Here is a 13,892-nt window from a genome sequence, read left to right on the forward strand (position 1 = left end):
GCCAGAAACGGCTAAATACATCTACTGGAATTGTTCTTGAAAAAGCGCAGATATGCAATTTTTTGAATAAATTTAGAGGGAATAAATCGATTAACAGTAAAATCAGTTGATAGAAATAAATTGTGATTAAGGATTAAATTAATAATAATAATAATTAAAGAAAAATTGCTATATCTGAAACTTCAGTCAATTGATAAACCTCACTCATATCGTTTGTTTTTCGGCCTTGGTTCAAACCAAGACATTTTTGTATAATATCTGTCACTTCAGTCTTAAGGCGGTAGTTAACTCTTAACAGGCCGAACTTTATCTATTTTACCCTAAACTTTTGGATTTCACGCCTATTAAAGTACTTTAATTAAAATCAGGGTTGGCAAAAATCCGGATTTTTCTTCAAAAAGCCACTGGTATGGTTTTTTGCTGGTTTAAACCGGATTTTATTGGTTCTATCCAGCTTTTTTAAACTACTCTCTAGTACTTATTTTTAGCACTCCTTTTTACATTTAGTGCGATAGCTGTCTTCTACTAGGCCGTCTGATTGAGAATCATTTTTATTGTACATAAAAGTTGATAAAACTACAGACATTTCCCTTAGAGATGAGTAGGGCCCCTGATTTAATCGGAATTTTTCAATCCAACCTGGTTGGGTGAGAAAATTACTTAAAACCTTTTGCTGGCCGGATCGGGAAGGGTTTTCATACCGTCTACCCTGGTATACATTTTTATTATCTTCAATAGAGCAAGTTCGGGCCCAGGTAGGCTTTTTTGTGATCTTCAATAGGGCAGGGTCGGGACCGGGTAGGCCTTTTTGTGATCTTCAATTGGGCAGGGTCGGGCCCGGGTAGGCCTTTTTGTGATCTTCAATAGTGCAGGGTCGGGCCCGGGTAGGCCTTTTTGTTATCTTCAATAGGGCAGGGTCGGGCCCGGGTAGGCCTTTTTGTGATCTTCAATAGGGTAGGGTCGGGCCCGGGTAAGCCTTTTTGTGATCTTCAATAGGGTAGGGTCGGGCCCGGGTAGGCCTTTTTGTGATCTTCAATAGGGCAAGGTCGGGCCCGGGTAGGCTTTTTTGTGATCTTCAATGGGGCAGGGTCGGGCCCCGGTAGCCTTTTTGTGATCTTCAATTGGGCAGGGTCGGGCCCGGGTAGGCCTTTTTGTGATCTTCAATAGTGCAGGGTCGGGCCCGGGTAGGCCTTTTTGTTATCTTCAATAGGGCAGGGTCGGGCCCGGGTAGGCCTTTTTGTGATCTTCAATAGGGTAGGGTCGGGCCCGGGTAAGCCTTTTTGTGATCTTCAATAGGGCAGGGTCGGGCCCGGGTAGGCCTTTTTGTGATCTTCAATAGGGCAGGGTCGGGCCCGTGTAAGCCTTTTTGTGATCTTCATTAGGGCAGGGTCGGGCCCGGGTAAGCCTTTTTGTGATCTTCAATAGGGTAGGGTCGGGCCCGGGTAGGCCTTTTTGTGATCTTCAATAGGGCAGGATCGGGCCCGGGTAGGCCTTTTTGTGATCTTCAATAGGGCAGGGTCGGGCCCAGGTAGGCTTTTTTGTGATCTTCAATGGGGCAGGGTCGGGCCCGGGTAGGCTTTTTGTGATCTTCAATAGGGCAGGGTCGGGCCCGGGTAGGCCTTTTAGTGATCTTCAATAGGGCAGGGTCGGGCCCGGGTAGGCCTTTTTGTGATCTTTAATAGGGCAGGGTCGGGCCCGGGTAGGCCTTTTTGTGATCTTCAATAGGGCAGGGTCGGGCCCGGGTAGGCCTTTTTGTTATCTTCAATAGGGTAGGGTCTGATAAGAAAATTTCTAAACGCGCGGTCCGACCAAACAATTTAGTGTTGCGAAAAATTCAACTCAGTCTCACGAGCTTCAGGTGGGGCAGTGGGACCATTTCGATGAAATAAAGAGGTAAAGACATGTGGGTGAAAGTTTTCCTTCCATCTCACTTTATGGTGCCTGCGCTTAATCTGTTATTATGTTTTTTCAAAAATCCACTGGATTTTTCAACGTGGTTTAAACCGGTTTAATACAGGTGGATAAAACCGGAGTGGATACCATCGTGCCAACCCTGATTAAAATTTAAATTAATTTAAGCGTGAAATAGAAAACATTTGGCTTTTTCAACGGCTTGGGTAGTTTTAATCTTATTTAAATAGTTTATTTAAAAGTTATTTCAGTTTTTAGCCACATCGTATATATACGATGAGGCTATTAGTTTCACTGGGGCCGTAGTAGTAGTAGTAGTGTCATAGTCCCACCTTTGGCAGTATCATAATAAAAGACTAGTTGACGAAGAAATACTCATGGTAATCATTGAAACTTTATTAGGTGTAAAATTTCTAATAAAAGCGGAGAGCTTTCGACCCGAGGGTCTTCATCATTCCAAGCCAACTGTTGGCAGTTTCAATGATTACCATGAGTATTTCTTCGTAAACTAGTCTTTTATTATAATATTTTTACCATGGCAAAAGTAATTTTAATATTTTTGGCAGTAGCGCTCGTCATTTTTGAACGACGCTAGAAAAGATTTTCTTCCTTATAGTCGACTATTCAATTCACAGGTGGACTTCTAAATTTAATTAAATGAAGAAACTTTCTTCGAGGCCGGGTCGGGATTTGAACACCGGCCCAACCGCCCACAATGCAAGCGTGCTATCGAAATAGCCAAAAGCTTTCATATGAAATCCGAGATTTTTTTGTTAAGGGAAGAAATGGGTGAAGAAACGGAGATAAACCAGTTCTTCGGTACCATAAGTATATGGAGCAGTATATGGTATAAGTTTACATTCGGTATCATAAGTAGATTTTACATTCAGTATCATAAGTATATGGTATAAGTTTACATTCGGTATCATAAGTATATGGTATAAGTTTACATTCGGTATCATAAGTATATGGTATAAGTTTACATTCAGTACATTCGGTATCATAGTATATGGTATAAGTTTACATTCGGTATCATAAGTATATGGTATAAGTTTACATTCGGTATCATAGGTAGATTTTACATTCGGTATCATAAGTATATGGTATAAGTTTATATTCGGTATCATAAGTATATGGTATAAGTTTATATTCGGTATCATAAGTATATGGTATAAGTTTATATTCGGTATCATAAGTATAAGGTATAAGTTTATATTCGGTATCATAAGTATATGGTATAAGTTTATATTCGGTATCATAAGTATATGGTATAAGTTTATATTCGGTATCATAAGTATATGGTATAAGTTTATATTCGGTATCATAAGTATATGGTATAAGTTTATATTCGGTATCATAAGTATATTTTACATTCAGTATCATAAGTATATGATGTAAGTTTACATTGCTTCCATTTTTTGTGCCCAAAATAAAGTGTGAAATAAAAAAGCAGTTTTTAGTGCTTTAAGCAGGGAAATCGTCCTATGACTCAGAAACATCCACAGTAAACTTTCTCTGGGGTTGGGGAATTTTTCATGCATTCCGCCGCGTAGATTGTGTACTAAGCAGTGGCGGCGCCAGGATATTCTTTGGTGTAGGCTAAAGGTTTTTCACAAATTTGGGCCCCCTTAATTATTGTTAAGAAAATTTAAGAATACATTGTTTAAATTGTTTGTGAGTATTTAATATCGTAACTCAAAGCCGGTAACTACGATGACGACGAAATTGTTTACACCCACAATTTTGGGACCGTCCACAAACGCTGACCACCCCCCCCCCCCCCGATCACGCTTTTGTCACGATTTCTCAGAGCCCTCCCCTAAAAAACCATGTAACATTTTTAGGCCACCTCCAACGAAATGTTATCTGTCTTAATTTACAAATTTAATTTGATCAATTAGAAAAGAGACCCTTTTTTCTTGAGTGATATGACGTTCCCTTCAGAAATATTTTGGTCGGCTTGAAATTCAAAAGTTCTCTTCTACTTAGCCTCTGATTTAACTTCAGAACTTTAATGTCTGGTTGTGCTTTTTTTGTAAGCTTCAAAACATTCTCCATGAAGCTTAGTTAAAGGGGCACACTTTATAGGTTTCGACATTGATGGTCAAAAACCTTAGTCTAATAGAAGTAAGATGAGACTAGAAGTGAAGGGCTCTAGCATTGATAGTAGATCCTGGCACTAATGAACAAATTTGAGGATTTTATGCCGCTTCCCACGCGCTAAAACTAGAGAGAAAAAAATTGGTCGAGTTCCAAAAACATTTCCTACGCCCTTCCCTTCAACCTAAAGCGGCAGAACACGGACGCGGGTGCTGGAATCTAGTTCGGCCGTCTACCGCCACGAGCGTTTCACGTTTTGGAGGGAAAATTCAGAAACCGCTACCAGAGGGCCAACCGTTGGTGTGTCATCAAGAATATTCACTTTCGCCGAGTGAAGAATTTGGTTAGCTCAGTACGTCTGGTCTCATCTCACTTCTGGTCTAATCGATCATGATATTCAGATTTCAAAAATGTGCGAAAGAAACGAAACCATTTCAATCCGAAAGGGGATCCGACTCATCCTAGCTAATGCTAGTGGCGAATAAACAGTTACATTAGAGAGTTTAAGCTGAAACTTCGCGTACTCTATATTTAGCAGTCCTTAAGGCCGTTTTCCATCAAGCTTTTAATTTTAATTTAAAACTTAAAGACATTGATGGAACTACCATTAAGACTGTACTTCATTTTAAGCACAATTTGTTTATTAATTCTATATATCTCTTGCCTTGAAAGGAAAGAAAGTTAGCGATTTAATTAGTATCACGAAACATTCACTTTTAACATACCTTTCGGAGATTCGAACCAACAACCTATTGCTTTGCAGTCCAACATCGTATCCACTACACCTCCGAATTGCTCCCGGCTTCAGTGTTTCAAGTTATATTCATGTATTTTTTAGGGGCATATTCGGACGATTGGGATTTCGGTCCATCGGGAATACAGCCATTGGGCTGGAAATCTAAAATCATTGCGGGATATTCGGTCGAATGGGATTTCGGTCCATTGGGAATTCTGTTGAAAGGAACGATACCGTAGCAGTGGCCTTTCTAATCTGATCTCTAACTAAAGATTTATTAAAAGACTAATTTCTACCGCAACTTTTAGCTCTCGAAGTTGGGGACGCAAGCTAGATGGAGTGTTTTCTCTTTCCCCCCTTGCTTTGGCTTCCCGCTCGCGTTCTTAACTTTACACACGCTAGCTTGGGTCCTCATCAATGCGATGTATTCCACCTCCTCGGTGGTGAGAGCTGGTAATCACTACGTTGTGTGGGCTAAGCGGATACGCGTCCTTCCCAAGCCAAGGTGTTGAGGTATCGTGCCGAGGGCTGCATGGTACTGGGGAAGTAAAACTACGGTATCGCTAACGATCCCCTCGGGGCACCAGGCGACACCCCGTTGTATCTAGCCTTCCACCCGGGTGGGGGACTACCGGGTGGTGACCTCCTACTTACCCCCTTACTCGTGGGATTCTTATGGATTCTTAACACTCACCTAAAACTAAATCTAACAAACCTACGGTGCAGGGGTCTGCTCAGGGCAGAACCCTCACTGATACCACTTTATCCAGCGTTACTCGTGCCGATTCATCGGTGCGTGTGTCTGGCAAGCCCTCGAAACGTACCGTGCGTCGTCGTCTCAAACGACAGATTGCCCGGCAAAAGGCCAAATCGGGGTCTGAAACGGTCTCCACCCCCGTTGGGGGTGCGGCGGCTCGTGACAACCCAATGAAGAGGCCCAGAGCGGAGGATTCGACTCCCTCACCCAGTTTCTCGCAGGCGGTGTCGAATAAGGCTAAGTCCTATAGTGACGCCGCCAGCTCAGAAAAGATGGCCATTGTTAAAAAAGGCTATCCGACGGCGGTCATCACGGAGGAAGACGTGGGCCCAATTCAGAAGGCGATTCTAGGGGCGCTGGATGGGATACCTTCGGGGAGCCCTCTACCGCGCCTTGCGAATTTTAGCCTGACGACCGGGGCCTTTGTATACTCCTGTGAGGATTCGTTCACTGGTCAATGGTTGAAGGAAAACTTAGCCGACTCGGTGGTGGGGGATGCGGCGCTCTCAGTAATGAGAGCTAGCGAACTCCCTAAGCCGTTTAAGGTAATGTTTCGGACCAAGGACCAGATCACCAAAGAGTCGGCGGTGCTGTTTCGGCGCCTAAAGGCCCTTAATGCAGGTTTTGCCACTGAACGTTGGAAATGCATCCGGACGTACGTGGACAGGGCCGTACGGTACTGGGTACTGCTCATTGGTGGCTCCTCATTGGAAGCCATTAAGAATGCTGGCTTCGTGGGCTTTACGGGAGTGGACGAGGGTTCCTTCAAACTCCTTCAGAACACGGAAGCCACTAAAACCACTGTAGTCGAGTCTGCGGCAGGGGGTGGGACTAGCAAGATGGGGGATCTAGCTGTGGAGCTCTCTGGCGTCGCTTTAGGCATAGAGGGGGAGGGAGGGCTCATTCGGAAGTCTGTTCTTCCATGGATGAGTCCACCCTACTGAAAGAATCGGATAAGACCCTTCGGGGTTCAGCCGATGAGCGTTCTAGTGGTCCTAATGAGGGGGAGGATCTTGGTACTGGGAGGTTGCCTGTCAGGGGGGGAGGTGCCACTAGCCCTCTCGGGCCTGATGAGGTGAAGCTAGGTCCGTTCTGAACCCCTCTCTTAAGGACCATGGGGACGCTACGTGCGATTCAAATCAATCTGCACCACAGTAAGGCGGCCTCTGCGGTACTCTGCAGGAGGTTTGCTATGGAGGGTCTTGATCTGGCCCTCATACAAGAACCGTGGATTTGCCATGGCAAAATCCTCGGTCTTGACGCGGCGGGGTCACTATTTTATGACCAAACTGCCGCTAGACCTAGGGCGTGTATTCTGGTTCGGAGGGATCTTTGCTGTATCTCTCTACCGTTGTACACGTCCCAGGACACGGCCGCCGTGAAGCTAGTCCTGGCCACTGGGCATGCCAAGTTGACTCTCACGGCTGCCTCTGCATACTTTGCTCACGATGCGAACTCTCTCCCGACAATTGAGGTGATCAATTTGGTCAATCAATGCGAGGAGAGAGGGGACAAAGTAATCATTGGCTGCGACGCCAATGCTCATCACGTCACGTGGGGCAGTTCTGACTGCAACAGGAGAGGTGATGATCTACTAGAATATTTAGTTGGTTGTAAACTTTATATTCTCAATCAGAACAATAAACCTACTTTTGTTACTTCTAACAGAAGGGAGGTAATATACCTCACGCTAGCCACAGAAAACCTCGCGTCTTCCGTGTTTAACTGGCATGTGTCCAATGAGCCGTCTCTGTCGGATCATAGGCACATCTGCTTTACTATCGCGACTAACTCTGTCCCGGTGGGGACGGAGATACGCAATCCAAAACGTACCAATTGGGCCGGCTATAGGGAAGACCTAATCCTACGCTACGGAGATGGTCACACCCCTAAACTTACTTCACCTAAGGATCTTGATAGGGCTGCTGGTGACTTACAGTGCTCCATCATGGAGTCGTTTCAGAGGAACTGCCCACTTAAGACCGTCAACCTATCGAGGCTTGTCCCTTGGTGGAGCGCGGATCTCAGCAGGAAAAAATACACGCGCAGGCTCTTAACAAAGCCAAGCGCACGGGTGACTGAACTGGATACAGGCAGTCCCTTAATACCTACAACAGGGCCATTAGAGCTGCTCAGAAGGACTCTTGGCGGACCTTCTGTGAGCAAGTCTCCAATGTCCCTGCCACGGCTAGGGTCATGAAGATCCTAGCGCACGACAGCACACATCGACTTAATGCTATTAAGCTGCGGGAGGGTGTGTACACTAAGTCTGGGGCTGAGACTCTCAAGCATATGCTGGAGGTCCATTTTACTGACTCCACTTCAATCAATTCAACAAACCCTAACTCTCTATTCCCTGTTCTGCACAGGGCGAAGAGGGAGGACTGGCTTGTAGCCAGGCAGGTTGTTACGATTTCCAAGCTTCGTTGGGCTGTCAACTGTTTTGAGCCCTACAAGTCTCCGGGACCCGATGGGGTCTTCCCTATGCTTTTGCTGGAGGGCTTAGACCACATCGCCTCTCCGTTATGCAAAATCTATAGACTTTGCATTGTTTTCGGTCACATACCTCGTGACTGGAAGCGCTCTAGGGTCATCTTTACTCCCAAGCCCGGGAAGGCTTCCTATCTCGAGGCGAAGGCATTTAGGCCCATATGCTTGACCTCCTTCTTCCTCAAAATCTTGGAGAAGCTGGTGGACAGGTACATTAGAGACGAGGTACTTTCGGTAACTCCTCTCTCTTCTTCACAATTCGCTTACCAAAAAGGTAAATCAATAGAGACGGCCCTTCACGGCCTTACGAATTGCCTGGATAGGGCATTCGAGTTTCAGGAAATTTCACTGGCCGTCTTCCTCGATATCGAGGGGGCCTTTGATAAGGTCTCTAGCTCGGTTATTACTGAAGCTGTCAAGAGATTTGGCATCAGCGACACTCTTGGCCGCTGGATCAAGTCCATGCTGACCGACCGTGAGGTGATGGCGTCTCTCCTTGGGGACTCTCTAGGGGTGACTACCAGTAGGGGCTGCCCTCAGGGTGGAGTGCTCTCCCCCTGTTGTGGTGCCTGGTGGTGGAAGAACTCCTGGAGAGGCTCGGGGGTTCTGGGGGCTGTCACTGCTTCGGGTATGCGGACGATGTGGCGATAGTCTTTACCGGGAAGTTCCCGGGCACTGTCACTTATGAGATCTGCTCTCTCTAACGTGAAGCAATGGTGTCAGGCGGTCAACCTCACTGTTAATCCTAATAAAACTGTCCTTGTTCCATTTACGAGGAAAGACACTAAGGATCTGTTCAATGATATCTCTTTCTTTGGCCAGGTCCTGACAAAGTCCACCGAGGTGAAATACCTGGGGGTGACTCACATGGAAGCCGCATGTTGATCGGAGCATCAAGAAGGCCAAAATGCTTTTCTGGAGGACCAGGGGCTCTGTCGGTCAGACTTGGGGCCTTAGCCCCAAGGCTGTACACTGGCTCTATACTGGGATCATCAGACCCATACTATCCTACGGGGCACTTGTCTGGTGGACAAGGGTCCGGCTTAAGACGGTGCAGGCTGCCCTGCGCAAGCTTCAAAGGCTTGCCTGCATCGGTGTTACGGGGGCCATGAGATCAACCCCAACTGCTTCCCTGGAGGTGCTCCTTGACATGCTTCCTCTTCATCTTTTTATTGAGGAGGAGGCTGTCATGGGGGTTTACAGGCTCCAACATCAATGGCTGTTGGGTCCCAATTCTCTGGGATTACAGCCATACGAAGCTCTTCCGGGAGTACGCCGCACTCGAGCCATCGCTAATGATGTGCTCTGACAAAACTGTTACCAGTTTTGATTTCACTAAGCCATTCAGCATCCACTTTCCCAGTCGGGCCAAGTGGACAAACTTACTGCCTCTTGGCACTGGAGGTGAAACTATTTGGTTCACCGATGGTTCCAAGACTGACTCCGGCGCTGGCACCGGCTATTACTCTCAAACAACAAGGGTCGATTTTTCTGCTTGCCTGGGCACCTTTGCTAGTGTGTTCCTGGCGGAAATTGCCGCGATCTGTTATTGCGCAGATTACTGTATTATCAAAGGGTATACCGGACGGACTGTGAGTATTTACTCTGACAGTCAGGCCGCCTTGAATGCGCTGAACTAGTGTGAGATTACATCTCAGCTGGTGCGTAGCTGCCTTGATCTGCTAGCGCGACTGGCATCCCGCAACAGGGTTCTGTTGTACTGGGTGCCAGGGCACAGCGGATATTATGGCAATGAGCAAGCCGATAGATTTGCGAAAAGGGGCGCGGAGGCCAAGCTCTTGGGGCCGGTGCCGGCCGTCCCCATCCCCTACGGGTATGTCAAACGGAGACTGCATGACAGGCTGACTGTCATACAAAACCAGCTCTGGCATAACATGGAGGGCCAGCGACAGACAAAACAGTTAGTCATTGGCCCCTGCAGGTCTCGTGCTAGAGACCTAATCTCGCTCAGCAGATGGGAATTTAGGCTGGCCACCGGTCTTCTGACCGGAACTTGTCGGCTTAATAGACACCTCCATCTCATGGGTCTTGCTGACGACCCTCTCTGCAGGTCGTGCCGGGAGAAGGATGAAACATCCGCTCACGTACTTTGCGAGTGCGACTGCTTCGCCTCGCTTAGAATAGAACATTTTGATTCACACACTGTGGAGCCCTCGAGGGTCTCCTCTATTACGGTGGAGCGAATTCTTCGCTACGCTGCAGCTACGGGCCTGAATGTGAGGATGCACAATATGCCTTTGGCATCGGTGCTAGGGCGCGTACCCTCCTCAATAATAATAATAATAATAATACTCTCTTAGGGTGCGAGTGGTCCTGGGTTCAAATCCCGGACGGACCCAACTTTCTGCAGAAATAATCTAATGATTTAAATGCAACTGACTACAGGGTTGAACTATGAGTTGAACATGTTTCAAATACGTACTTGGTCCGTTGGTCTAGAGGTATGATACTCGCTTAGGGTGCGAGTGGTCCCGGGTTCGAATCCCGGACGGACCCAACTTTTTGCAGAAATATTTTAGTGACTCTTTAAATACAACTGATTACAGGGTTGGACTATGAGTTGACCATGTTTCGGTTACATACATGGTCCGTTGGTCTAGGGGTATGATACTCGCTTAGGTTGCGAGTGGTCCCAGGTTCAAATCCCGGACGGACCCAACTTTTTGCAGAAATATTATAGTGACTATTTAAATACAACTGATTACTGGGTTGAACTATGAGTTGACCATGTTTCAGTTGCATAGATGGTCCTCTGGTCTAGGGGTATGATACTCTCTTAGGGTGCGAGTGGTCCCGGGATCAAATCTCGGACGGTCCCAACTTTCTGCAGAAATAATCTAGTGACTCTTTAAATGCTACTGATTACAGGGTTGGACTATGAGTTGACCATGTTTCAGTTTCATTCATAGTCCGTTGGTCAAGGGGGTATGATACTCGCTTTGGGTGCGAGTGGTCCCGGGTTCAAATCCCGGACAGACCCAACTTTTCGATAAAGTAATCTAGTGACTATTTTAATTCAACTGATTACAGGGTTGGACTATGAGTTGACCATGTTTCAGTTACATACATGGTCAGTTGGTCTAGGGGTATGATACTCGCTTAGGGTGCGAGTGGTCCCGGGTTCAAATCCCGGGCGGACCCAACTTTTTGCAGAAATAATCTAGTGACTATTTAAATGCAACTGATTACAGGGTTGGACTATGAGTTGACCATGTTTGGTTACTTACATGGGCAGTTGGTCTAGGGGTATGATACTCGCTTAGGGTGCGAATGGTCCCAGGTTCAAATCCCGGACCGACCCAACTTTTCGATAATGTAATCTAGTGACTATTTTAATGCAACTGATTACAGGGTTGGTCTATGAGTTGACCATGTTTCAGTTACGTACATGGTCCGTTGGTCTAGGGGTATGATTCTCGCTTTGGGTGCAAGCGGTCTCGGGTTCAAATCCCGGACGGACCCAACTTTTTCCAGAAATATTTTAGTGACTATTTAAATACAACTGATTACTGGGTTGGACTATGAGTTGACCATGTTTCAGTCGCATATATGGTCCGCTGGTCTAGGGGTATGATACTCGCTTAGGGTGCGAGTGGTCCCGTGTTCAAATCCCGGACGGACCCAACTTTTTGCAGAAATAATCTAGTGACTATTTAAATGCAACTGATTACAGGGTTGGACTATGAGTTGACCATGTTTGGTTATATATATGGTCAGTTGGTGCGAGTGGTTCCGGGTTCAAATCCCGGACAGACCCAACTTTTCGATAAAGTAATCTAGTGACTATTTTAATTCAACTGATTACAGGGTTGGACTATGAGTTGACCATGTTTCAGTTACATATAAGGTACGTTGGTCTAGGGGTATAATACTCGCTTTGGGTGCGAGTGGTCCCGGGTTCAAATCCCGGACGGACCCAACTTTTCGATAAAGTAATCTAGTGACTATTTTAATGCAACTGATTACAGGGTTGGTCTATGAGTTGATTATGTTTCAGTTACATACATGGTCCGTTGGTCTAGGGGTATGATACTCGCTTTGGGAGCGAGTGGTCCCGGGTTCGAATCCCGGACGGACCCAACTTTTTGCAGAAATAATCTAGTGACTATTTAAATGCAACTGATTACAGGGTTGGACTCTGAGTTGACCATGTTTGGTTACATACATGGTCAGTTGGTCTAGGGGTATGATACTCGCTTAGGGTGCGAGTGGTCCCGGGTTCAAATCCCGGACCGACCCAACATTTTGATAAAGTAATCTAGTGACTATTTTAATGCAACTGATTACAGGGTTTATCTATGAGTTGATTATGTTTCAGTTACATACATGGTCAGTTGTTCTAGGGGTATGATACTCGCTTAGGGTGCGAGTGGTCCCGGGTTCTATCCAGGACGGACCCAACTTTTTGATGAAGTAATGTAGTGACTCTTTAAATAAAACTGATTACTGGGTTGAACTATGAGTTGACCATGTTTCAGTTACAAACATGGTCCGTTGGTTTAGGGGTATGATACTCGCTTACGGTGCGATTGGTCCCGGGTTCAAATCCTGGACGGACCTGACTTTTCGATGAAGTAATGTAGTGACTCTTTAAATACAACTGATTACTGGGTTGAACTATGAGTTGACCATGTTTCAGTTAAATACACGGTCCGTTGGTCTAGGAGTATGATTCTCGCATAGGGTGCGAGTGGTCCCGGGTTCAAATCCCGGACGTACCCAAATTTTTGCAGAAATAATCTAGTGACTATTTAAATGCAACTGATTACAGGGTTGGACTATGAGTTGACCAGGTTTCAGTTACATAATTGGTCCGTTGGTCTAGGGGTATGATACTCGCTTACGGTGCGAGTGGTCCCGGGTTCAAATCCCGGACGGACCCGACTTTTCGATGAAGTAATGTAGTGACTCTTTAAATAAAACTGATTACTGGGTTGAACTATGAGTTGACCATGTTTCAGTTACATACACGGTCCGTTGGTCTAGGAGTATGATACTCGCATAGGGTGCGAGTGGTCCCGGGTTCAAATCCTGGACGGACCTGACTTTTCGATGAAGTAATGTAGTGACTCTTTAAATACAACTGATTACTGGGTTGAACTATGAGTTGACCATGTTTCAGTTACATACACGGTCCGTTAGTCTAGGGGTATGATACTCGCTTTGGGTGCGAGTGGTCCCGGGTTCAAATCCCGGACGGACCCAACTTTTCGATAAAGTAATCTAGTGACTATTTTAATGCAACTGATTACAGGGTTGGTCTATGAGTTGATTATGTTTCAGTTACATACATGGTCAGTTGGTCTAGGGGTATGATACTCGCTTAGGGTGCGAGTGGTCCCGGGTTCAAATCCCGGACGGACCCAATTTTTTGCAGAAATAATCTAGTGACTATTTAAATGCAACTGATTACAGGGTTGGACTATGAGTTGACCATGTTTGGTTACATACATGGTCAGTTCGTCTAGAGGTATGATACTCGCTTAGGGTGCGAGTGGTCCCGGGTTCAAATGCCGGACCGACCCAACATTTTGATAAAGTAATCTAGTGACTATTTTAATGCAACTGATTACAGGGTTGGTCTATTAGTTGATTATGTTTCAGTTACATACATGGTCAGTTGTTCTAGGGGTATGATACTCGCTTAGGGGGCGAGTGGTCCCGGGTTCAATCCCGGACGGACCCAACTTTTTGCAGAAATATTCTAGTGACTATTTAAATGCAACTGATTAAAGTGTTGGACTATAAGTTGACCAGGTTTCAGTTACATACATGGTCCGTTGGTCTAGGGGTATGATACTCTCTTACGGTGCGAGTGGTGCCGGGTTCAAATCCCGGACGGACGCGACTTTTCGATGAAGTAATGTAGTGACTCTT

At 45.9% G+C, this 13,892-nt stretch overlaps 6 non-coding genes across 6 annotated transcripts; all 6 read left to right on the forward strand.

The window, feature by feature from the left end:
* Positions 1 to 10,439: 10,439 nt before the first annotated feature.
* TRNAP-AGG (transfer RNA proline (anticodon AGG)) lies at positions 10,440 to 10,511 on the forward strand. Its single transcript has one exon. It is a non-coding gene; the product is annotated as a tRNA-Pro (tRNA).
* Positions 10,512 to 12,022: 1,511 nt separating this feature from the next.
* TRNAP-UGG (transfer RNA proline (anticodon UGG)) lies at positions 12,023 to 12,094 on the forward strand. Its single transcript has one exon. It is a non-coding gene; the product is annotated as a tRNA-Pro (tRNA).
* Positions 12,095 to 12,182: 88 nt separating this feature from the next.
* TRNAP-AGG (transfer RNA proline (anticodon AGG)) lies at positions 12,183 to 12,254 on the forward strand. The gene has a single exon. It is a non-coding gene; the product is annotated as a tRNA-Pro (tRNA).
* A 571-nt stretch (positions 12,255 to 12,825) lies between these two features.
* Positions 12,826 to 12,897, forward strand: TRNAR-ACG (transfer RNA arginine (anticodon ACG)). The gene has a single exon. It is a non-coding gene; the product is annotated as a tRNA-Arg (tRNA).
* A 250-nt stretch (positions 12,898 to 13,147) lies between these two features.
* TRNAP-UGG (transfer RNA proline (anticodon UGG)) lies at positions 13,148 to 13,219 on the forward strand. The gene has a single exon. It is a non-coding gene; the product is annotated as a tRNA-Pro (tRNA).
* Positions 13,220 to 13,308: 89 nt separating this feature from the next.
* On the forward strand, positions 13,309 to 13,380 carry TRNAP-AGG (transfer RNA proline (anticodon AGG)). The gene has a single exon. It is a non-coding gene; the product is annotated as a tRNA-Pro (tRNA).
* Positions 13,381 to 13,892: the final 512 nt, after the last annotated feature.

The sequence above is a fragment of the Phalangium opilio genome, unplaced genomic scaffold (genome assembly GCF_054372755.1).
Source record: "Phalangium opilio isolate 3A_F unplaced genomic scaffold, DU_Popi_V2 ptg000032l_1, whole genome shotgun sequence".
NCBI lineage: Eukaryota > Metazoa > Arthropoda > Arachnida > Opiliones > Phalangiidae > Phalangium > Phalangium opilio.